At 43.7% G+C, this 26,319-nt stretch overlaps 1 protein-coding gene and 1 long non-coding RNA gene across 6 annotated transcripts in view; one reads left to right on the forward strand and one right to left on the reverse strand.

The window, feature by feature from the left end:
* Positions 1-26,319, reverse strand: part of EHMT1 (euchromatic histone lysine methyltransferase 1) — a 984,283-nt gene that overhangs the window by 920,451 nt on the left and 37,513 nt on the right. The gene's annotated exons all lie outside the window — the stretch shown is intronic.
* LOC144753050 (uncharacterized) lies at positions 1,879-5,993 on the forward strand. Its single transcript, XR_013594181.1, has 2 exons — positions 1,879-2,428; positions 5,641-5,993. It is a non-coding gene; the product is annotated as an uncharacterized LOC144753050 (long non-coding RNA).

Raw genomic sequence — 26,319 nt, forward strand, 5'->3', positions numbered from 1 at the left:
CCCCTCCCGAGACCCATGGTGCAAGTAGCGCCATATTTTAAAGTGAGAATTACGTATGTTATTACCAAACTAGGGGGTCACCGACCCTTTGGTCAATTGATCCCTTCAGAAGGAGTATATAGAGTGTGCTTTTAACTTGTTTTTGTTCCAATTAAGTGTATTTTAAAACACCTTATCACCCCACGTCCCAGAGTTACCGATATCATCCCATTAGGGTTATGTGGATGGTGTTAAACCTACCTGTTACTTTGGGCACGTGAGTTTTGCCACACTTTAAGGAGCACTACAACCAAACGCAATGGCATTTATTAATTATTGTATGTTTGTGTTTGTGTTTGTATGTGTACTTTCACTTTACAGGTGCAGAAATACTCCCGAATTTGGAGTTTTTTTGGGATTGAGCATTTGCTCTCCCCTTTTTATGCACTTTTTTCACCCACTTTTTTTCACTTTCACGTCCCTTGGTTAGGGTGGACGATTAGAGAGTCCATACCGCCGGGGTTTAGTCCTGAAGAATGCCTTGGCAAATTTAAGCCTGCAAAATGGCAGAAACATGTTGACTGACGAATTTATTCACTGTATTTATCTGAATTTTACCATTCCTAATCCTTGGCAACTAAATTCAGACACATAATACCTGTTAAATCGTGTCTTAGGGATCATTTAATAAAAAATTTTTTTTGATACTCATTTAGACACTTTTAATTTAACTCGCCCTCACAGCACGTCCTCCTTCACACAACCAGCTCCGCAGTCTTTCTGGCGTTGTAGCACACCAAAGAGGCACTCGGCCTCTTTGGTGGGGCCCGATGATGAAGCATGACACTGACTAGGTCGGTGTGTGAGGGCTTTCCTTTTCACCCTAAGTGAGTGTGTGATCCCCAGTTATCTCGCTCCAATCTTGTGGCATTATTTGAGATTGATCTGGCCTCTCTCTTTTTGTTTATCTACATTGAACCGGGGATTGAGAGAAGCCGTCTTGACTCTCCCTACCTCTCCCATTGTTGTTTTTTTTTTTCCGCCTATATGGGTGGCCTTGGACACCTGCTGAAAAAGGCCAAGGCCTTCGCACGAATGAAGAACATTAAAAAAAGCTTACATCAAGGGAACCGTTTAACCTGAGATTAAAATCTCCCAGGATCACTGTACTGATCTACTGTTTGCCTTTCCCCTTGCCTATGTATCTCTTCCCTACTGCTCAGCCAGAATGAGTGTTGGTGTACTTGGAGATGTCTGGAATGTTGGACGATTGATGATGTCGTGGAATGCATGGGTGCCTGGTGAGGCTGGGAGTGTCAGTTGGAGTGTGCAGGCTGAGCAGGAGAGAGGCTGCTCCTATTGGGGCATCACCTGGATTTTACATCGTCCTGTAACTTTCTGATGCTGTTATATCCACAATATACTTATATACCACCTGGCTACAGAAGATCATTTATTTACAACACTGGCGACGATTTAAAAGAACCTGCGTGTTGCTGAAGGATTACCCTGGATTACCCTGGAACTAAGGATTTGACTTACCACAGGAACTCATGAACTGGAATCCCAAGTAAGAGAATTCCCAAGAAAAAGGATTACAACAAATTACGCTCTGGTAAGCCCCACCAGTGTCCTTTGTCAACAGGACAGCCTGCAGATCAGAGCGTTTGATTTTCTTTTGACTTTCCTGTAACCTGTTTAACTGAAGTATCTGCTCTGCCCGTGTGCAACCTAAGTAGAACTGTGCCAAGACTGAGTTTTACCCCATCCTGCGGTGCATTGTCAGTTTTGTCAGTCAGAATTTCCCAGCTACAATCTTCACAAAGATGCAGCAGGCTTGATCACCCTGCTGTGTTCCTCTGCTGAGCATGGACTCTGACAGCATGCTTTTTCTACATTCCTTGTGGGGGCAGGTGTGAACTTTCCACAGTGTGGGCACGTTTTTTCCCCATGAGCGCTTGGTGTGTTTATGCTCATGAAGGTGCTCCAAGGGTACGCAGTATTTACAAAGGCAACCCCTGTTTTACCGTACCGGTGACCAACATAGTTCCTGAGTTGAAATGACACCGGTAAATACCCATGTACTGCAGAAGAGATCATTATATACTTTCCCATCTGAGAACTTGTTTACTTGGACTATTAACCTATGTAAGGGATTAACTCTACCACGCCAACCACGCAATTTTTCCCAACCACGTTTCAGTCAGTTGAGGCGTCGCCGCCATGACCGGGATTGTGGCGCTTCTCAAGTTGAAGATGGCGTAAAATGCAAGCACATGAAGAGCACTGGACCTGGCCTGCAGTTGTGTGGTGATTTGATGGACAGAGCACATCTTTGATTGCTATTTCCTCTACAATGAGACACCAATTGGGAGGAAGAACTCACTGTATTGTGTTGCAGCTACATGGAGCTCATTCACAAGGACTTCAATTTGGGTGAGGACTTCGGGTAAGCGGTCGCTCACCGGAGTGAAAGACTTTAATTACACTGTTTTGGTGGGGGGCCGGGGGAGTGTGTACCTTGTAATGTCTTTGCTTCTGCTATTGAATGGAAAAGGGGAAGTGAGTGTGTGGTGTTCCTGGTTACCTTAGTGTGCGTGGTTGTCAATATACTCTGTGTGCGTATAAGGTCTCTCCCACTATTTGACCCCTAGTTTTCCCGTAGCCTTTGGTTTATCAACCACTTAATTGTGGTTATTTGTTGACATGATTGTGCTCTAGTTTTTCCGTAGCCTTTGGTTTATCAACCACTCATTTGTGGTAATTTGTTGACATGATTGTGTCAGTTTCCCGCACTGTAGGATTGTGTGTGTGAAAGGTTTTTCCCTGATTGGGCTACGTTAGGAGAAGACACCTTCTTATGAAGCTTCTCTGTGTGTACCTTTAGATGAGTTTTTCACCTATGTGGGTGAAAGGTTTTCCCTGTTTTGACTGTGTTAGAGAAGACACATTCTTACAAAGCTTCTCTGGTTTTACTTTTGAAACGTTTGACTTGAAGCTTCTCTGTGTATGCCTTGATACGAGTCTTACAAAGCTTCACTGGTTTTACCTATGAAATGTTTGACTTGAATATTCTAGTATTGTCTACGCCTGATGCTTTTCTTGAAACTCTTTCATCTTGATTCTAGGTGTGTGAATTTGTTGGCTTAATGAATTGTCATACATTTCATTCATTTGATATGTCCTTGATTCATTTGCTCAATGTGTTTTCATGCATCTTTTACAATCTAATGTATTCTCCATTTTGATTGCCTTATGTACTTTCAATTGTTTTTTTTGTGGTTTGGTTTCCTTAGGAAAGGGGATGTGTTATGATCTACTATTTGCCTTTCCCCTTGCCTATGTATCTCTTCCCTACTGCTCAGTCAGAATGAGTGTTGGTGTGCTTGGAGATCTCGTGGCATGCATGGGTGCCTGGTGAGGCTGCGAGCGTCAGTTGGAGTGTGCAGGCTGAGCAGGAGAGAGGCTGCTCCTGGTGGGGCATCACCTGGACTTTACATCTTCCTGTAACTTTCTGATGCTGTTAACTCATGAATAAATCTACAATATACTTATATACCACCTGGCTACAGAAGATCTTTTATTTACAACAATCACCAATTTGCGGTGAGTGGTAGCCATGTAGGTAAACATTACCAGTAACAGCTGCTGCTGAAGTGCAGTAAAAATCCCAGGGGGTCTATAACAGATAATCCCAGTTAAGAGAGGACCATGTGCATTCTTAATAGCAAACCCAAATAATTCACATCCTGCGACTGCATCAATATCAATGGCGACCAGATTCAGCGGGTCTTTACAGATCACACCAACCCCACCACCCCTTCCAATCAGTCTGAGTTTGTGGCAGATTTTATAGCCGGGCGGATAGGCCCTGCCAGAGTCGATCTCACAGTCAGGGTGAGTCCAAGTCATGAACAAGGCATCGAGCTTGTGAGATTCAAGCAACAGCTGTCTCTCCACACTGTGCTTGGGCAATGATCTCACATTAAGGAGCCCACAAGCAAGAAGACAACTGACCAGAAAGTCAGTCAAGGGAGAGGCGGAATTGGCAAAGTAGAGTGCCCCCTCATCACTACCCTGCTCTCCAATGTAATGCAATTCTTCACTGGAGTAGCATCTAGGACCGCTCCCATTACCTAGGCCCAAGGACACCCCGAAAGGGGCAGCATGGCTGGCGCTGAGCGCGGGCTTGGCGCAGACGGGCTTGGCTATGGCGGGCACGCGCCAGCGTCAGATTTAAATCAGCGGAGCCGAGGAGCACGTGAGAAGCTAAACTGCAACTCCGCTACTCCCAAGATGGCGGGTCCACTCGCACAGACGGACCCGCAAATCAGGGAGAGCAGGAGGATCTAGCCAGAAGAAGGAGAGCTAATCACCCCCTGTGCCTCCAGCAAAGCAAGCAGGTAAATAAGCTTTAATTATTAAAACTAAAACGAAATAAAATGTTAAAAAGTGGCCGAGAACCGCACAGTCAGCTTCCCCTCTGCCTCCAGAAGTGAAATGAGCTTTTAATTTTAAAACTAAAAACGAAATAAATTGTTAAAATGCGGCCGAGAACCGCACAGTCAGCTCCTCACACAAACATCCAGCCTTACAGCTGCCACATCTCTGGCCATAGGTAAGCTCCTTGTAAAAGGTACCATGGGTACCAGGAGTACTGTGACCAGAAAAGGTTTCCAAGGGCTGCAGCACCTATGGTGGCACCCTTAGATGCCCTGCACTTTAACCTACACACACATTGCCACTGCAGGCTGCGTGTTTTGGTGCATAGAAGAGAAGAGTCGGCATGGCACACATCCCCGAGTGGTGCCAAGCCTGCAATCCACTGCCTGCAGCCTAGGTAAGTCACTAGGCACTAGCACTAAGGTGAGGGTAAAAAGACATGAGATCTGTACCCCGACAGTGTCCAAGTCTATTCTTAGACATTGTAAGTGTAGTAAATACATTAAGAGTATATGGTCTGGGAGTTGGTCACTACGAACTCCAGAGCTCCATAATGGCTTTACTGAAAACTGGGAAGTTTGGTAGCAAACTTCTTCTCAGCACATGAAACCTACACTGATGCCAGTGTGGGATTTAATGGAAAATGCACCCAAAGCGCGTCTTAGAGATGCCCCCTGAAAATCGACCAGTCCTGGTGTAGTTCCTGAATGGCTACCTGCCATTCGCCATCGCGAGACAAGTTTCTGGACCCCTGGGTAGACAGCCTTCATTCTCTGGGTCCAGAAACAAAGGCCATCCTGGGCAGAGGTGTCATGCCTCCTCCACCTGGATGGGCTGAAACACAAGAGAGGAAGCTTCAAAGGCTTGCCGCCTTTGGACACTGTCCATGCCTTTTGCGGCCCCCAGCAACTGGCTCCCACTGGATGTGGGCGGGAGAATTGGCTGGAAATCCAAGTTAGGAAGTGAGATGTGCCCACCTCTGCCAACCCCACCACTCAGGTGGGGGAGGCAAGGTGAAGCATACAACTCAGTCCCCTCCATCTTTAAGATGAGGGGACTCAGCCAATTAGGAAGAGGACCATGTCCCCTCCCACTGGAGTGTGGCTTAATAGGGGGTGTACCCACTCAAAGGAAGGGACCCATTGGTACTGACCTGCACATCTCTTTAATGCCCCTAAGTCCAGTTTTTAGGGGTAACTCTGAACCTTGCATCCTCAGATTCGAGGGAGAAAGAAGAAGGACCGAAGAGCTGTGCTGACCCAGGAAGGAGGACACCACCTGCTTTGGCCCCAGCCCTACCACCCTGTGTCGTCTACCACCTGCCTGCAGCAAGAACCCCGGCGATGGAAAATCGAACCAGTCCACAATGGATTTTATGCTTTTTTTTTTTTAACAATTTCTTTAGGGACCTGAGCAAACAAATATTGCAGCCATTGTTTCTAAAATATATTTTTTATTTTATTATAAAGATGCTTTTAGCTTTATCCGTAACCTTGACAATGTGAATTTATGCTATAGAGTGTCTGTTTACATTCTTATGCCATCCATATAATAAAACAGCTTTTACATTGGACGTTTTAAGATATGAAAATGAGTAGCTATGGATATTATCTTCTTATTAATTCACAGATACCCATTATGATCCCAGTTTTTCCCCTCTGTTGGAAAATGTTAATATATGTCAAATAAGCCTCCCCTATTTGATGCTTTTGATAACGAGTCCCCTCTTGTTGGCCATTGATTTTTATTCCTAGTCCTGTGTTTGGTGTTTTCTATTTTTACTTTGCCTATCTCCTGAGATAACTTTGTACAAATTTTAGTCACCTATTTTAAATATGATTTTTTTTCCTTTAAGATATTTGTATGAATTTTATCTGTGAGACCTTTATGGATATTTTTTATCTGAGAAAAGATTTGTTGATGATGAAGTTATTGAGAGGTCATTCACAAAACTTAGCAAAATGCTTTAATGTCAGCGGTCTTGTTGACTCCTTCAGACACGCCAACAAACACAAGGTCCTCAAATTCAGAAATGGGTAGGAGAGAAGCTAATCCCTACTACTTTCTGAGATGGAGTTTTGTCTTCAATGTCTGAGCCAGATCGTGTAAGTGAGGCAGCATGTCTGGAGAAGATAGACATAAAAACACATGGATAATTCTAAACCTAAGGAGGACCACAAGAAAGGAAAAAAAGACACTAGTACACATTTTAGAACATTTCACAAACAGCTTATTTTCTACGACCTGAAAACACCTCCTTACCCAAATCAATGGTACTATTTTAATAACCCTGGAGGAATAGAAGAAAGGATGAGGGGGTTGGTAAAGAGGCTGAGTGTCCCAACCAGGATCTAAATTGTGACTTCAAGGTATGCGCAGATATCTGTGTAGTTGGTGCATTCGCGGACTATTTTGCTACCTTTAATGAGAGGCATGCAAGAATCAGCTAGCCATAAAGGGAACAATGTGACAGCATCACAGAACTCTTTTTAGAGGGCTGCACGCCATGCAGAGGTTACTGGGCACAACCGTGGTGGTTGAGGCCTTTTACTCCCGATTTCCCGGGACCCGACTTATTATGGACTTTCCCTTATGCACTGGACTCTCAGAGGTAGCTGCAGGCAAGAACTAAAGGAACTTCTCCGCACAGCACTCAATACTTGCCACAGTCAACAGCGGCTCTCTTCTGGCATCTAGGAGTCACCAAAAACAGTCTTGCACACGGGCTACAGCTCAATTGATGCACAGACAAATCCTCACACCTCGCACAGGGGGTCCTCACAGTAGGGCTCCACATTGGTCCTCACTCTCTCCAATGCTCACCTCTCCCTCACAGGGCACACTGGTCTAGGCAAGCAGGCAGGCATTGGTGCGACCCTCAGTCCTGGTCACAGGCAGAAGTCTTGCAGAGCGTCCTCTGATCACACAGCATATCTGACTGCTTGGCAGTTGACAAACGTTTGGGAACTCAACCTTCCCTTCTCATACTCCTTTTTCAGACAACAAATGTGATTTAGGGTCTAGGTTCTTTGAAGTTTTATATTCTGGGGTTTTGCTTCTTTTGAAGTGGGCGCTTCTCCTTTTTCTCTTACTTCATGAAAGGAATGTGTGACTGTATTCCTCAAGCTGGAATCACGCTGTGCTTTCACAGTGCCATCATTAGAACGAATGCGTTTTGGAATAGGTTCATTTACGATTCCAACTCCAGTATGTGCAACACTAGGGAAGGTGTTTGACTTTAAATCCAACACCATTTCACTAATTCGCCCTCCTAAGGAAAGTAGTTAGAACGTCTTGCTTGCTGCTGAATGAATGCGTACTAAAGACCAGTTTTTTCTTTTGCCAGCGCTGTAAAGGCATAGCGGGATTCCATCTGAAGGAGGTTTCCCCACAAAAGAGGTCTGCCACAGCAGGCATGACTCCTAAGGTGATTGCCCGCAACACAATTCATGGGAGCGACTACAGTTCACATCTGCATGTCAGCCACAGTGATATGTGCATCAAAAGGTTATTCCCAGATCCCAGGTCTACTTTAGAATTCTCTTATCAGCCCAATTTTCCTTCCTGAGAAGTGTCTAGGCCCCTTCCTGGCGATCTATCACTGAATCAAAGAGCAGTCTTTGGAGATGTAAAGATAGCTTCTTCCTCCAGTGTGCCTCCACCCAGCTTACAGTTTTGACACAATGGGGTAACCAGTATCCCTCAGAACCTGGGCCATAATGTAATAGAATTCAAATGGTTCTGTCGGGTGCTAAGAATATTTCTTGAGACAATAAGGTTACTCAAAAGGACTATGCAAACAATGAAAAATCGATTGTAATACACACACAAACCATAGCGGGTATTAAAGAGCTTTTATAAATTGCTTAATTTATAGAAAATACCCACATTTACATTTGTAAGGCTGTCCGAGAATATATAAACTGTGACAAGTAATATTTGACAAAGGTGACATTGGTGCTCAGTGCTGTGGTGACTGTGTAATATATACAATGGTGATTGGGGAAGGGAGGGTAGGGGTTGTGGCCAGAAAATATACAATTTCGACCATCCTCTGCGGACTTGATTAATGAGTCTCATTGCAGGGTATCTCAACTGGTCCACGATTCAGATTACCTCAAAACTCACACATCTAAATATTATAAAGCCTTAAAAAAAATGTTGCCGCTATTTACAATAAAACACTGCCACAATGGGAAATCAAATTACAAGTAGATTATGCAAAATGTGTTATGACAAAATATTTACAAGAAAAAGATTTTCCCTGATGTTAAACCATTCACAGCCGCCAACAACCAAATAAAGGCATCATAAACTCTGCTTTACCTACGTATTCCTAGAAGCTCAGAGCTTAAGCATATACATACATGTCAACAAACCAGATCAGGAAGGAGGCATTTTTTTTAACCCACTATGGCTTTGTTTAATCTGTCTGCCACCTAAAAATGACTCTGCTTCAAAACAAGTCAAAGAGGAAAAAAACATTCCCCCTCTGTTTTTCAAAATCCCCCACTTTCTAGTTTTAACATGTAGGCCTGTATGCATAAAAAAACAGCAAACTTACTGTAGGATAGGTACATTTGTTCACGTTTGGAATACTATACATTCATTGCACAACCTTACTCAATAAAAACCCAAAAATATATTGGTCTTCACATCTCTAGACACGACCATTTCGAGTTATGGATTTTTATATTTTCAAATGGATTTTGAGAGTATAATTCAGTAACAAATCTGTCTGAGAACTATACTTTTCCCATGCGAGTGTTGATCAGGACAACTCACCTGGACAACTTCCTAGATCCACTTCTCCACACGCTACTGGAAACTCCTGTCAACTGGACACGTTTTAACTCTCAAAATCAACATTTACAATACAGGAGAATTTTGTCACAGGCAATTTCCCACACTTGGCGGCATTGAAACCTTGCCCCCGCATATTAGTTTACTTTGAAAAATATTTAATCATTGCTTCCTTTTACTAGACTGAGGATAGTTCAGACAGTAATCCTTTCTTGTATGGACTACAGTAACTTTATTTTGGTCTACCCACTGCCTTAATTGTTTAGATTTCTGGGCTTCAAAAGGCAGCAGTCCATGACATCATCTAACTCACTTGGTGAATTCACCCCTCTTATTTTGTATCCTTACACTGGCTTCTGTTTGTATTCAGTATAAACTTTAAAACCCTTAATCTAATTCAGTGTGCTTTTCATTGCTCAGGTCAGTTGTCCTTTATGGACATCTTCGTTTCGTCTTGTTTTAGTTCCCAACTCAATGCACTCGGTAGGATGGTTGCTCTTTTACCATCGTGGCAGTCAAGGCCCGGATCTACTTCACACTCAATTTTCATTTGATGTCTAATTATTTGGCCGTTCAGAAGAACCGAAAAACGATTCTGCAATCATCTTATAGCTTATTAACAGACCATGTTGTTGAGATTAAAGTTCTTTAGTGTACTTGCAGCACTGCTAAATCAATCTAATCTATTGGAGGATCCCATTAAACCATCCCTCAATGGCTCCCCATCTCAGATCGTAGTAAACGTTTACCTGACTAATTCCTAGTCTATTGATATGGATGTGCAAAATGTCTGCTTTGTTATTCTTTAAATCGGTATTGGGGTATATCTTTTATTTTAAGTTGTGTGCACAATTAAATAAGAAACTGAAAGCCTTCAGTGATTGGAGGTGTAAGTTATACAGTCAACAGTCTTCACATTGCCTTTCTCCAAACATTAGGCAACTTGCACATGAAAATGAATCAAACCGTTCAACTGGTGGAGCAATTTATGGGACTAGGGCTTGAAAGGCCCAGGGCACACAGGTTTCAAAAGATGAGTGGGTGGTTGGGGAGCGGGGGCAATGAGAGCTCTTGAAAGCATTCTTCAACTGACCATGGTTAAAATTTGTAAAAGGTGGGGAAGGGGGTGGTTGTGTTTTTTTTTAAGTGAAATATAAAACCAGGTGTCACATTGGTCTTGAGAAAGTGGTAGGTCTTTTTCTGAAAAATAGGCAATCTAAAAAGATTTACAGTTTATAAATGGCTTCTTTCATGCATTGCATTTAATATTGTTTGTTGCAGCTAAGATTTGGTCCTTGTATGAGAGAAAACATTTTTGGCCTAGTATGCCATCTGAAATGTTGTAGTTTGCATGCCAAGTGCGTTCCACTTGGTGACTGTAGGACTTTAAACTAAAACCCTTACAGGAGAACTATTTACTTTGGTTCTTGATTGAAAAATCTTTAAGAAATGTGGTTCCCATTGGAGCTTGTGCTTCGATAATTTAATGAATGTATTTTAGGCTGTTCACGCTTTCCTCTATTTCTTGAAAAGGGATGTTTGAAGTTAGCTCTTCTTGAAGTTTTTTTTTTGAGTTTTAGAGACTAAAACAGTTAAGACAGATTTCAATTCCTCAAATATTTCCTTACCTGGAGCAGGTATACTTGAAATGTCTTTATGAGATCATTGAATATGTTATGTTCATATGTTATGTTACTATATTTATTAAGTGCACGAATACCCTGAGGTGTAGTGGCGCTGAGGTCTAGAGAAGCAATTTTATGAAAGGCACGGTCTCTATTTATTAAACAGCCAAGTTTTCAGAGCCTTACTGAAAGCAAACAAGGATGGAAGCGTTCTAATGGAGAAGGGAAGTTCATTCCAGAGTTTGGGGCTGCCATCCTAAAGCTTTTGTCACCCCAGCTGGCTTTGAAAAATCTCTGAATTGCTAACAATTTAGCTCCTTCTGAGCGCAGATGCCTTTTAGGGACATACCAGTATAGCAGGCGTCTCAGGAATTTAGGACCAGAATCATGAAGTGCCTTGTAGGTAATGCAAAGGACCTTAAAGAGAATACAGCTCCTGACTGGGAGCCAGTGCAGTTTTTGGAAATGTTTCCGGACTGAATGATACTTAGGAATTCCCAGCAAAAGCCTAGGGGCCGCATCCTGGATCATGTTTGAACACGTGGTTCACATGAACTGCATGAAAACGCCAGCAAAAAGCTGGTGGTTTCATGAGCATTTTGAGCACTTGAATTCTCGTTCCTCAATGCGCTTGCGCGCATTTAAGGTCACGAGACCTAAAAACACTTTTGGAGATGGTGTAATTACTGCACAGTGGCTGAATCTTTTAGGAGAGGGATTATATTGATGGAAAGATAACAAGATTCTATTGGTCTCAATGTAATTTTGTTTCTTTTTGCAAAGAATTCAATGAGGTACCATGAAATCAGAACGTCACATAATAACAACCATTGGCAAATCTAATCTGTCTGGATTTGGCAAGCTGGTGTGATGAGGATTTTTTATTTTTTTTGCAAGCATATCTCATAAAAAATATGCAGTCACCTAAACGTGGACTACGTAAGCTTGTAATAACATATTTCAATTATTTATTTAAATCACTGCAGTTGTTTTACTAATGACTTTAATCAGAAATCCTCTGTTGTGGCATGTTTAAATCTCCACCTAACCAATTACTCCAAATTACTCTCATTGTAAGCGGCTACAATGTTACAATGCCACGTAAACATCTTATAATCTGCAAACAAAATACATAGCCGTTATTTAAACTCAATAAAAAAAAAAAAACACACTTTGAACCCGACTTCAACTAAAAAGAAAGAAACTTTTTAGGCGATGTGAACAATGTGCAGCGACTTTGTACAGTCACTCAATGTGAAGGCAACCAATAAATAAAGTAGGTTGACACATTACCCTGTGCTGAATAGTGTGCTGGGTGGATGAAAAATGCGAGTGAAAATATAACAGACTAATGGAAGAAAAACACTGACCAAAAGTCCCTCTATAGATGTATATTATGTATGATTTGTTGGGGGAAAACTAGTCTGTCTCAAATGCCACATCAGCAACAAAATAAATTTTTTTTTAAAAAAAACAGAACACCACCGATTTAAACCAGGAAAGAATAGTCAGACTAATACCAACATGTAGAAGGAACCTGGCTTGTAGGTCACAGTCATAAAACAATAAGACTATCAAGCCAGCTTCATATTATCCTACTGTCATCTCCCCTGCATACAAATCGAAAACTTTATTTTAGATTCTACAGATACTTTCTGCGTGTCATGTCTATATGTAGAGGAATCCTTTCCTGCCCTTATATTTGCTCCCAGACAATTTCACTCTTAGTGGGGAATGGCATTTCAGGGCGAGAAAGCAGACACACTAAAGCAAGCAACGCTGTGGCAAAGGAAACAGAGGCTTTTATTTAATTGGCATGGGTGTCTGCTTAGTATGGATGTATCTCTTAATTCTCAGTAGAGATGTCTGCTGAGTGAAGACAAAAGTTGCCCTTGGGCTATATTACTTTTGTCACCTCACACATACTGAAGCTGATGTTCATCGCGAAGGAGCTTGAACCCTATGCACTATATCTACCCTACTTCTTTGCCTCAATCAGTTATAAAGGGTAAACGGTTATAAACCGAATCTCCACTATTCAATTACTTTGGTTTTTGCCTCTCTCCACTCATCACACCTCTAGCCACAATCCCATATATATATGTCTCACTAAAAAACAAACCATCCTTTCTACAGCTTGCAACAGTTATTTCTAATTTACAACAACTCAATTTGCAGTTCAAATTGTAGTCACTAGGTATCATTAAGTGTTCTATTTTAGGGTAAAATTCTATGAATGGAAAATTATTGCACAAGTCCTTGGATGAACCTACCAAGTGACTTTAAATACTCTTTTTATTTACTTAGACAACTCACAACATATGTGGAACAAATGTGGGGCAAAAAACAAACACGTGCAAATCCCAAATGCCTTGTTCTTACTCTGCCCATCCAGCCTTCTTTTGATTCCACAAAGCACTTAAGTGGCAGGGTTTTGGAAAAGTGAACTTGCACCACTACTTGATAAAAGCTTCCCAATTCACAAGGTGAAAAAATACGATCCCCACAATGTCAGTAATGATTAGGTTATCAAGATCAGATAACTAACCCCTGTTCAATCCTTTCACTTAAAAAATTACAAATACCAGAAAACTAGAGTCTCAGCGCTCCAGAAAAGATTCACTTCCTAAAGTATGAAATAAGAATTACCTGTGCGGCAACTTCAATTTCTGCCAGTGCCTCCTTTAGCTGCCTTCTATGCAACTACTGATCTGGATCTTGCCACCTTCTAAAAAGTGTTTACTTAATTTTCACTAAGAAGCTCACCCTATTATTCCTTACCTGAAACCTAGATTAGTAACCCCCCAGCCAGTAATGGAGCTCCTCATCTTGCCCCCCTAATGTCTGCCCTAATCGTTCAAAGTTATTTTATGCTAGGTCATGACTAGAAAGGTCAACAACAAAAAAAGGAAGTAGTGTGACCATCATTTGCAGAAACTCTACTCAATACAAGAGTTTGAATTGTGCACTACTCTCTACTTTCAAATGTATCTCCCTAAGAAATGTAAACTGCTCATTTGAAACATACCACATTTTGCATCATGAACCACCACAAGGAAATAAGATCCCATTTACTGAACAAATACTGGAAGTTTGGCGAACAGTGATGGCAGAGGCGTCCATGCTGTGCTGGAAATACAGACAGGGAGGCACATGTCCTGTCCCCCTGAAGGTATTCCCATGGCAGGCAGGGCATGGGCGCGTTCCTGCACCGCCAGCCTTTTCATGGAGGTACTCCTGCCATGAAATGGCTGGTGGTGCAGGAACTCGTAATGTGCTCAGTGGGACTGCACCAGTCCCACTGAGTAGGTTTCATAGTGGTGCACCTCCGTCACGTCCACTGCCACCGCCAGGAAACAATGTTTCCTGGCAGAGCCGGTGGTCTCCCGCCGCAATTACTTTTCAAGTCGCAATGCGGCAGATGGGCCACCGTGAGTCTGACAGTTGCAAGACCACCAGACTCGAAATCGGGCCCTTAGTTCTTCTAACACCAAGGAGAGCATTTTGAAAACAAAGCTGATCTGAATGAACTGGCCTGCTCATCTTTCTCCCTTAATAAAACACTGGTCAATCAATAGGATCCAAACCATGGGTCCAAAATACAAGGATATCAATGTGCCCATTCCTTCAGCATGTACCACATGAAACCATCAGACCTCTGAACCAGAGATAAACTCATTCACCAGCCAATAGGATTAGTTGATAATAAAGATTGTTGATCTTGCACCACTAAAATTGAAGAGAAAAAAAAATCAAATAGGAAAAAAGTAGTAATAAACTTTAATTCAGCCATAAGGCCATAAAAGGGCATAATAAAATACATGTTCCACAATCTTTAAAACAGATAATAAAAATAAAAACAAACCATAACTAGGGAATAAAGAGTGATACAAAGACGTGAATCAACAGGAATATGTTATTGTCGCATTCGGGTACATAATCAAGTTCACTAGATCTCAACGGCTTAACACGAAGAATATTGGGCACAGCCGAAGCACATGAAAGTAACATGTAAAAAACAAGAAGATTAGCAAGCATTTGCAATCCAATAGGTCTCGCATTAAGAAAGTTTGAGCTATTGGTATTGTAAATGACACATTTTTTATTTATGTTTTGGTTTTGAAAATAGCGAAATTAATAGCTTTGTCATTTACAATGCCAATAGTTATAACTTTAGCAAATGTGACACCTATAGCATTTGTAATGCAATATGTGTTGTATTTACGTGACTTACATGTATTGATATTACAAATAACAATGGCTTTTAATTTTTTTTCAATAATTAATACTTAAATAAAAAAGTTATTGTAATTTATAATGGCAATAGCTTAAAGTTTTGTAAATAACTTTTGTGAAGATTATGTTCAGTGTATTTAATTGTGACGATAATCCAAGAACGGAAGTGAAATATTAACATCTTTTGTTACATTTGTAATAAAGCTTGAAACATTGAGAGAACATATTTGAACCAGGTGTTGTTGAATGGTTGCACAGATTGATGCTGTGGTGGCGCTGAGTGATGTTGTGTTGGCGAACGAGTGATGCTGTGGCGTTCAGTGATGCTGTGGTCGTGCATAGTGATGCTGTGGTCGTGCATAGTGATGTTGTGGTGCCCCTGAGTGATGCTGTGGTGGTGCGAAGTGGTGCTGTATGCTATGCTATGTTTTGCTATCCTATGTTTTGCTAGCCTATGCTATGTTTTGTTATGCTATGCTATGCTTTGTTATGCTATGCTTTGTTATGCTATGCTATGCTATGCTTTGTTATGCTATGCTTTGTTATGTTATGCTTTGTTATGCTATGCTTTGTTATGCTATGCTTTGTTATGCTATGCTGTGTTTTGTTTTGCAATGCTATGTTTTGTTGTGTTTTGTTGTGCTATGCTATGTTATGTTTTGCTATGCTTTGCAATGCTATGTTTTGTTATGTATGCTACGTTTTGTTATGCTATGCTATGTTTAGTTGTGTTTTGCTATGTTTTGTTATGCTATGCTTTGTTTTATGTTATGTTTTGCTATGTTATGCTATGTTTTGTACTGCTATGTGTTGTTGTGTTACGTTATGCTATGCTATGTTTTGTTTTGCTATGCTTTGTTATGTTATGCTATGCTTTGTTTTGTTATGCTATGTTTTGTTATGCTATGCTATATTTTGTTGTGTTTGGTTATGCTATGCTATGCTTTGTTGTGTTTTGCTATGCTATGTTTTGTTTTGCTATCCTATGCTTTGTTTTGTTATGCTAGGTTTTGTTATGCTATGCTATGCTGGTGAGGGTGTGTGTGTGAGGGGGAGTGAGGGTGAGGGGTTGTGAGGGTGTGTGAGGGTGGTGGTGGGTGAGGGTGATGGGGTGTGGGGGTGTGTGAGGTTGAGGGTGCGAGGGTGAGTCAGGGTGAGTGAGGGGGTGAGAGGGGGTGTGAGGGTGAGAGGGGGTGACGGGGTGAGGGTGTGTGAGAGTGAGGGGTGAGAGGGGTGAGGGGGAGTGAGGGTGAGGGGGTGAGAGGGTGAGGGGATGAGAGGGTGAGTGAGGGGGTGAGGGTGTGTGAGGGTGTGTGAGGGTGAGGGGGTGTGAGGGTGTGAGGGTGAGTGAGGGTGAGTGAGGGTGAATGAGGGTAGGTGAGGGTAGGTGAGGGGGTCTGAGGGGGTGTGAGGGGGTGTGAGGGTGAGGTGGTGTGAGGGTGGGTGAGGTGGTGTAAGGGTGGGTGAGGGGGTGTGAGGGTGGGTGAGGTGGTGTGAGGGTGGGTGAGGTGGTGTGAGGGTGGGTGAGGGGGTGTGAGGGTGGGTGAGGGGGTGTGAGGGTGGGTGAGGGGGTGTGAGGGTGGGTGAGTGTGAGGGTGTGTGAAGGTGAGGGGGTGTGAGGGTGAGGGGGTGTGAGGGTGAGGGGGGCGAGGGGGGTGTGAGGGTGAGGGGGTGTGAGGGGGTGTGAGGGTGGGTTAGGGGGTGTGAGGGTGTGTTAGGGGGAGTGAGTGTGAGGGGTGTGAGGGTGAGTGTGTGTGAGGGGGTGTGTGGGTGAGGGTGAGAGGGGTGTGAGGGTGAGGGTGTGTGAGGGTGTGAGGGTGAGGGTCTGAGAGGGTGTGAGGGTGTGAGGGTGTGAGGGTGTGTGAGGGTGTGTGAGGGTGTGTGAGGGTGGGTGAGGGGGTATGTGAGGGTGAGTGGGTGTGAGGGGGTGAGGGTGAGAGGGTTGTGGGGTGAGAGTGTGAGGGTGAGTGAGGGTGCGAGGGTGAAGGAGGGTGAGAGGGTGTAAGGGGGTGTGAGGTTGAGGAGGTGTGAGGTTGAGGGGGTGTGAGGGTGAGGGGGTGTGAGGGTGAGGGGGTGTGAGGGTGAGGGGGTGTGAGGGTGAGGGGGTGTGAGGGTGAGGGGGTGTGCGGGTGAGGGGGTGAGGGGGTGAGGGGATGTGAGGGGGTGAGTGAGGGTGAGAGGGTTGTGGGGTTGACGGGGTAAGGGTGTGAGGGGGAGTGAGGGTGTGTGAGGATAGGTGAGAGGGCGAGAGGGTGTGAGGGTGTGTGAGGGTATGTGAGAGGGTGTGAGGGTATGTGAGGGTGTGTGAGGGTGGGTGAGAGGGTGTGTACGGGTGAGGAGGTGTGAGGGCGAGGGTCCAAAGTAAATGGTGGCAGGGCAGACATCATAAGACAGAGAGAAGAGACTGGTGGTGACTGCGTTGGTCAGTTTCAGAATCAGGAGTGGCAGAGTCAGCACAGTCTGCGAGGGATCAACGTGTCTAGAGGCAAAGCATAGCGGATGTAGCTTGGTTTAAAACATCAGCATTACTCACTGTCACCCATCTATAATTCCTTATATTTGCATTCAAAGCTAACAATACGGACACAAAATATAACTATTTCTTTAGTAGTCTTAATATTTCTCACAGTCTGGTAGTAATCAAAGTAGCATTTAAAGGTTTGTGTTTCTGGGTTGCAATTGAAGACTACAAGATTAAAGCATGAATATTAGATTAGCATTCTGTTAGTCTTAAAAGATTATTCATTATATTTCAGTAGTCTTAATGTACTAGTTTTCACACAAAAAATACTACTGAATACTTAAAATATCATAATGTGCTCTTCATATAGAATTAAAAGTTAAATAAAACGTGAAGTATTGAGGTTTGGGAAGAGAATCGTCAGGCGAAATGCAGTTACATAGAGCATGCTACATACGAAAATATACACTGGGCACCTGCTTGGTGCTAAGAGTTTGAAAAAGTCTAACTCAGAGATCGATATCTTAAAATGCAGACGGAGGACTTAGAGAAGCAATTAGGTGGTTTAACAGCAGAATTTCTGGTGGGTTGAAGACTTGACAAAATATATGAATCATCGTCCTAGGAGAAACAATTTATGCTGTGGACAAAACAAAGAAGGAATAAAGTGAGGGTCCAGTTGCTTTTCGGACAACAATTCCTGCCGAGGCAATTTTTGGAATGAAGTACTGCTGTTTGCATAATTGCTGCTGCTTAGTTAATTCCCACACCGATTAATAATGGGAGCAATTTCAGTTGAGGTTAAAAGACTGAATACGTATGTGTGTTACTTGCTCAGTTAGGTGAGCTGAGGCAATCCACGCACAAATCTTATATCAGCAGTTTTAGATAGTAGAACTCCGCGCAATGCATAGACATACTCATATCAATTTATATTGGATTCACCCATAATTCCATCCTAGTATCGAGCAGACCTAAAATACAGTTAGAATGGGTCAGTCATTTTAGCCTACCTGTGAAGATGCCCAGCTCGTTTGCCTCGGTTTTCCAAATAGTTGTCAAATGAGGCGGATACAGACAGGAGTAGAGCGAACATGGGGAATAACAACAGTCCATAGACATACAGCCCCTTTCTCCTAGCTCCGGACACGCGAACAGCACAGAGCCTATACAATACCGCCAAGAACAGACAGAAGGGGGCGGTGACAGTTGCCATGAAACCGGAAGTGCCAGAAAGCTGCTCATTCGCTTTTCTTCCAGCGCTTGTAAGATCGGAAAGCTAAAATGCAAATTGGCTGTAACTGTAAAACAAACGTAAAAAAAAACAAGCAGCGGCAGAAAGTAACAATCGTAAAGAAGCTGAAGAAATGCTTCTTTACGAGCACATGATGCCTTCAAAGGGCATTTACGTGATTCCCGTACCAGTGACTTAGCCGCTTCCGACTCTATGGTGTTTGTAGCCAGTGGCACTGCTGTTTTTTCACTAGTGGGGGTGGAGTCAGGGTTTGTCACGTAGTGCCGGAGACGCAGCAGTATCGGAGGACATAGAGCGCGTCCGATACAATGAAAGTGAAAGCGGAGTATGCCGCATTGTTAACAAGCTCTTCGCATTGCTGTGGGGGGGCGGGGCGGGAGCGCATTGGCGGGGGAGCAGCAGCCTTTGATGTGGGAGCGAGTGGGAGGGAACACCATATGGGGTGCGATTGAGAATAGAGGCCAAGCGCGCGCTGGGGAAGCGTCGCGCTTGAGTACCTTACATGCATTGGGGACAATCCTCGCTGGTTTCAAGAGTTTGTTTTGCCTACTATACTCTCGCAGAACAACGCATGCGTGTTGGTTCAGCGAGACCTAAAAATGTTCAGCAAATAAGTCCTTAAGGCACGCAACAAACAAAAAAGGCATGTTCGAGCAATTATGGTCTTTTATGCAAAAGACAAAATAAATAACCAAATATGATACACATGATATAACAAAGCATTTTGAGAGTTCAAACAAGAGTGAATCTTGCTAAAAACATTTGATAACTGTTCGGGAACCGGGGTCACCAATAGAAGCCTTGGTATCTTACAATAAACATATTGTAGCTAAACATGGGAATAAAGTGCAACAACAGTAATCAAGAGCCCAAGAAAAAAATAGGTACATAGAATATAGCAGCAACTAGTTGATAATCAAACTAAAGTGCATGATAGTATAGCAACATAAGTTAAGGAATTGTACGGCATGATAAATCGTAATAAGCTACTAATTGCTAGTAACAAATAAAAGGTCCTAAAGAAAGATCTTGCTCACGTGATTAGCAGTTGTATAATGCAATCTTAGTAAAATCATATAAACAAATGGCAATAATCTAGTGAACACGAAGTTCATAGAGTGTAGCAGCAATAAGTTCAAGGAGGTCTATAGCATATTATCCATGCTGAAAACAAAATATTTACTAACAGAAAAGACTACACTTCTTTAAGAGGTTGAGATGAAAATCATGTGGGCAGTAAGGTAACTATTTAAGCCCAAGCTAAGGGACTAGGGCTGTATCCACCACAACAAGGGCAAAAGTGGTCAATATCCTCAAATTTGTGCTCATATTTATAGCAATCAATAGAAGTAGAGTATCCTGACGACCAATTGATAGTAAGGGAATTTAGGAGTAATATATTGAATCTGAATTTAATAAAAAAGACTTTTCGCAAGGAGAGGGGTAATCTTATCAAGAAAAGTTTCAAATATAGGGAGCGGTTTGTGTGATAACTTTTTATAACAGAGGTTAGTGGAGTGGTGCCATTGGCTCACTATGGAGTCCCAGTAAGTTTTTGTTATAAGGGCTTTCGTATCAGGTCTTATGGTCTCAGGAAGTGTATAAATTGTCTGAAGAAGCATGCTTTTAGGTGCGAGAACCACTTAATTTTATTGCCTGAATCAAGATTTTGACTTCCAGAAAATCCTTTTTGCACTAGTCTAGTTCTTGATAAGACCATAGCCTAGAGGCCCTAGCCCAATATAAGAGAGGTTTAAGAGCAGCAAGATGTTTAACTCCCTTAAGGCCAGTATCACTTATTATAGGTACAGACGGTGCGCTTGATGGGAAATTAAATAGTAATATAATGAACGGTCTTCAATGGGGTGACATTAGAAATTCCCCATAGCTCTGCTCCACAGAGCACTGCTACTTGCATTTCATTCCGATAAACCGTCAATGCTGGAGAAAATGCTTAGAGTTGAGAAGATCTATGCATTTTTAAAATGCCCCCTGAATTATGTGGAGTAATCAGGCTGCTTTTAAGGATCTGGGAAGACCAAGAAAGGGACTGTAATACAGTTTTGCCTAGGGTAAACTTCTTCTTACAATTTTTATCTGAGGTCTAAATGCCACAAGTTTAGTCTTCTGTGTATTGATTTCAAGGCCCCTGGCATGATAGAATTCCTCGAAGGTTTAAAAACCAGACAGGGTCCTAGACAGAAGAAGGGTATCGTCTGCGAACACAGGCTTCTGATTTCACCTCAACTTTGGGGTGTCAATACTCCTGGAGTCAAGATAATCAACAACCCCGTTGATATATAGGAAAATAATGGAGGTGCCAGTAAGCACCCTTGACGGACACCCCTGCATATGGGTATAGACTTGGACAGTTCACCCCATCTAACTTGTGCATAGTTTTATAGATGGAGCCTAATAAGAGTATCTAATATGTGGTGAGGAACCCACAGATCGCCAAGGGCATCCCAGAGGGTGTGTCAGAGGACCAGGTTGAAGGCGGCCCTAAGATCAACAAAGGCCACATAAAGGTGATCTTTCAGAAGAATAACATATTTCCAGCTGATGAGGGTAAACTGCAGAACATTGTGCTAATCGTGAGGTGGCAATGGGAGCAGGACATAGATGAAGATGCACTGGTTGGATATCAGCATAAAGCGCCAAAAAGTGATTTCCCCAAACATGTGAAGGAACAAAGTGATCACTGGAAGAGCTAGCCCTGATGCTACTAGTGTCTAAAATATCCTGTCAAATGGTTACATTCCACCTGCGCTGCTTGGCTCCCAGAGTGTGCTTATAAGATTGGCTAGCATCTCGAACAGAATGAAGATTATGTGCTTTATTCACCTTCATAAGGCACCCTTCAGTTCAACAGCAATCTTAATCGTACTAAGGAGTGGTTTTCAATGGTTTACTAGACATTTGTCAAGATGGTCTTGGCAATAAGCCTTTAAGAGACTGGAAGACAAAAAGGTGGCTGTCCATTACTATCAAATGGGGCCAGAATAGAAGAAAATACAGTATACGTTTGGGACAACAAAGCCAGATTATTGGCTATAGATGGTCACTTAATACCCCTCCTGTAGTTGGTGACGTTGGGGCCAAGTTGGGCCTTTGCAGAAGAGGTGGATTACTCACAAAGAAGATCACCATAAAGAGTAATTCTAAAGCACTGTGATCGCTATCACCTCTGGGTAATACCTTGTAATGACATAAATCATCCCATAATCTATAAATCGAAGATGCAAAAATCAATTCAACTTTTCTTGTCACCTCCATTGAATATAAAAGCCATAGATCTATTGTACTATGACCTCCCATTACATGCCAAGAGTCTGAAATAAAGGATAAGAGAGGCGAGCTGTAAAGCAGTGTCTACCTAACATCTAAATTAAAATCCTAGATCAACAGAATTCCTTCAGGATTTCCCCACATCCATGCCAGTGCAAATTTGCCTACACACACTAAACGTTTTTCCTTCCAAGCCCTCCACCACTGATTTCCCAACTCTCCAGGATATATACAAGACAAAAATCTAAACTTCCATGCTCAGTGTAATGCCCTAAGTGGGACAAATATGCCCAGATGTGGGTCCCAAGCACACTGTGATAATTGGAAATAAGCTATACCCACCTGATGAGCCATAAAGAACAAGTTACTTACCTTTGGTAACGCTTTAACTGGTAGAGACAAAAATCGAGCTGCAGATTCCTTACCTTTGAATTTCCCAGACATCAGACTGGATCCGGAAACGTTTGCATGAGCAGTATGCCTACGCATCGCCAGGTGACTTTGTTTGGTTTGGCGCTGCGTGGGCACCCAATGTGACAGCGCTGGAAGTGACGTTGTGGTCACCTATTTGGGCGCCACCCATGCATGAGGATGTCAGTTACTTTTCACGACTTTCCATGCCAAAAGGGCAGAGCCATGAAGTTAACGGACTAGTGTGTCCAAACAAAGGCTCTGAAAATGGGGCAACACTAGGCATGTAAATGTGACCACAGAGTGGGGAGGCATGGGTGGGTCTATAAGGAATCTGCAGCAAAATATTGCCTCTAACAGATAATGGGTTACCGAAGGTAAATACCTTGCTCATCTGAAGGAGACTTCAAGCTGCAGATTCCTTACTTTTGAATAGATACCCAAGCCATAACATCCAGGCGCTGGGCTGCGGACAAATTAACTAAACGAAGACATCCTGCAGGACCGAACGAGGAAAATGCCCGTACCTGTCGACCGGACTGTCCAGTCAGTAATGATTGGCAAATGTGTGCAGGGATGCTCAAGTTGCTGCCTGGAAGATGTCCAGGACTGGAACACCACAAGCCAACGCCGTGGTTGCAGCTTTTCCTCTGGTGGAATGGGCCAGTAAGTCCTCAGGAGGCTGCTATATAGCCGGGGTGTAGCAGATCTTAATACAGAGAACAACCTAGCACGTAATGGTTTGTTTCCTGAATTTTCCAACCTTTTTTTAGCTCCTATATAGCCCATGAAGAGGGTCTTCAACCCGGAACTCTCGTGTGGTCATGATAGAAGGACGACGCTCTTTTGGGGTGCAGACGGTGGAGGAGCATAAAACGTGGGCAGATTGACAGACTGTCCCAAATGGAATGGGGACGCCACTTTAAGCAAGAAAGAAGCCTGGGTGCAAAGCACCACCTTATCTCTGAATACCATAAGATACGGAGGCATGGTTGCTAAAACCTGCAGCTCTTTCCCCTCTCCTGGCAGATGTTATTGCCACTAGAAAGGCTGCCTTGATGGTAAGCAGGCGGGGAGGGGGGCAATTGTGAAGTGACACGAAGGGAGCACACATGAGATAAGTGAGAACCAGGTTCAGATCCCACGGAGGCATTATGAAGGGTGAAGGGGGAAACATATGCACAAGCTCTTTCAGGAACATATTTAAAATGGGGCTTAAATAAAGAGAGTTGGTCAGGTAGCCGCAGTAAGATGGACAGAGCAGAAAGCTAACCCTCGAGAGTACCCAGAGCAGAGCCCTGCTAGCATGAGTAAGGATAAAGAGAAGAATATCAGAAAGAGTGTCAGTAGACTTTTTTGTACAATATTTTTACATTTTTTGCCAAAGGCGTGCTTATTCTATATTAGTGGCGGGACGTCTGGCCGCCAAGATAACTAAATATCTAACTATCAAATGTCACCACTCAATCTCCATGCAAGGAGGCAGAGAGTCGACAGGTTTGGGTGGAGGACCCTCCACTTCTGCTGTGAAATTAGATCCTCCCGAAGGGGCAGCCTTATTGAAGGATCAATACTCATTTTCAGAAGCTTGAGATACCAAACCTTACGTGCCTAGTCCGGAGCCACAAGAACGACTTGGGCCCGGTAATTTTTTATCTTCTTGAGAACTCTGGGCAGAAGTGGTATAGGCGGAAAGGCATACAGGAAGCCTTAGCTCCACTCGCGACAGCCACCATGTAAACGCCAATGTGCAGAACTGCTGACATTGCGCGTTCTCTTTAGAGGAAAACAGATCTAATCAAAACTCTCCCCACTGCTGAAAAAGACCTTGTGCCACCTCTAAGTGGAAACACCATTTGTGATCCGCTAAGCATCGATGGCTGAGTTAGTTTGCCCTGGTACTCAGAAAACCTGTCAGGTGTTGAACCAACAGGGTTATTCGCTGCTGTTCCAGCCATGTCCAGGGACACAGGGCCTCTTGACAAAGGGTTCACGACCAATGTTCCCTTTAATTTTTTTCCTCTGTGTGCGACAGTGTGGGGTCTCTGTGCGCTGCAGCTATAGCTATGTGCGCAATAAACCAGACAGTGTGTGTGGGTGCAGCGCCAAATAACACTCCAAACTCATGCTTAAACAAGTGAAAAGACTGCATTTCCACATATAAATCGCCACATTAAGGGTCTTATGGCAGGTTTGCAATTTAGATACACACACCATGACATGAATTGGTTACATAGGCAAGTACACTTTGGGTTTAGAAAAGCACAAGACTCCAATGATGGTACGTTATAAGATTTTACTGCTGTAAGTGTAATGTTACTTGTTGTATTGAATATCTGGATGCACAGACAGAAAGAAGCAATGAAATACCAGCCAGGCGGCACACTAGGCTAAGCAGAGAGATTTCTAACCTACGTGTCACCTAAAAGAAATGCAGCAAGTCCCATAAAAACGACGTGTGCTTTACAGATTGTCCGACAGAACCCAGAGAGTCCGCCTCCCTCCCTTCCGCTCCGGGGCCACCAAGATCATCTGCGGCGTACCCCAGGGCTCCTCACTCAGCCCAACCCTCTTCAATATCTACATGAGCCCCCTCGCCACCATCGCACGCAAACACAACATCAACATCATCTCCTACACCGACGACACCCAACTGATACTCTCTCTCACCAAAGGCCCTTTCACCGCCAAAACCAACTTCCAGGACGGAATGAAAGATGTCGCAGAATGGATGAAGCACAGCCGTCTGAAGCTCAACTCGGACAAGACGGAGGTCCTCATCTTCGGACAATCCCCATCCGCCTGGGACGACTCCTGGTCGCCCATGACGCTGGGCACCGCACCGACACCCACAGACCACGTAGGCAACCTGGGATTCATCCTGGACTCCTCCCTCACGATGACCAAGCAGGTCAACGCAGTCTCGTCCTCATGTTTCAACGCCCTGCGCATGCTCCGAAAGATCTTCCGGTGGATCCCCACCTAAACCAGAAAGACTGTCACCCAGGCCCTCGTCACCAGCCGACTGGACTACGGGAACGCCCTATACGCAGGAACCACAGCCAAACTTCAGAAACGCCTTCAGCGCATACAGAACGCCTCCGCACGACTCATCCTCGACATCCCTCGCCACAGCCACATATCCGCCCACCTGAGAAACCTGCACTGGCTCCCCGTCAGCAAGAGGATCACGTTCAGGCTGCTCACCCACACACACAAAGCGCTCCACAACATGGGCCCCGAATACCTCAACAACCGCCTCTCGTTCTACACCTCCACCTGCCAGCTCCGCTCCACCAGCCTCGCCCTCGCCACCGTCCCACGGATTCGCAGAACCACCACCGGAGGAAAATCGTTCTCCTACCTGGTAGCCAAGACATGAACTCCCTCCCCGCACACCTACGACTTACCCAGGACCATCTCACCTTAGGAAACACCTCAAGACCTGGTTATTCGAGCAATAGCACCCCCCCCCTCCCTTCAGCGCCTTGAGACCCTCACAGATGAGTAGCGCGCTCTACAAATGTATTGACTGATTGATTGAATTGGACTTTGGGTAGCCAACTTCAACACTTTAACACTGGTGGTGCCCTGTGCGACAATGTTTGTTGGCTTCCCCCCAATGGCCACCTCTTCCACGGATTCCCTCACTAGCACCCTTCAACAGCGGCCCTTAAGTCTCCAGAATCACTCGCTCTCTGATTCATTTAGTATTATAGCACCACTCATACCAGTGTAAGGTCTCAGAGCACTTTACATAATACACACACTGCAATGTCGGAAAAGTGATATGCTCAATGTTAATTGCATGTATTGGC

The sequence above is a fragment of the Lissotriton helveticus genome, chromosome 5_1 (genome assembly GCF_964261635.1).
Source record: "Lissotriton helveticus chromosome 5_1, aLisHel1.1, whole genome shotgun sequence".
Lineage (NCBI taxonomy): Eukaryota > Metazoa > Chordata > Amphibia > Caudata > Salamandridae > Lissotriton > Lissotriton helveticus.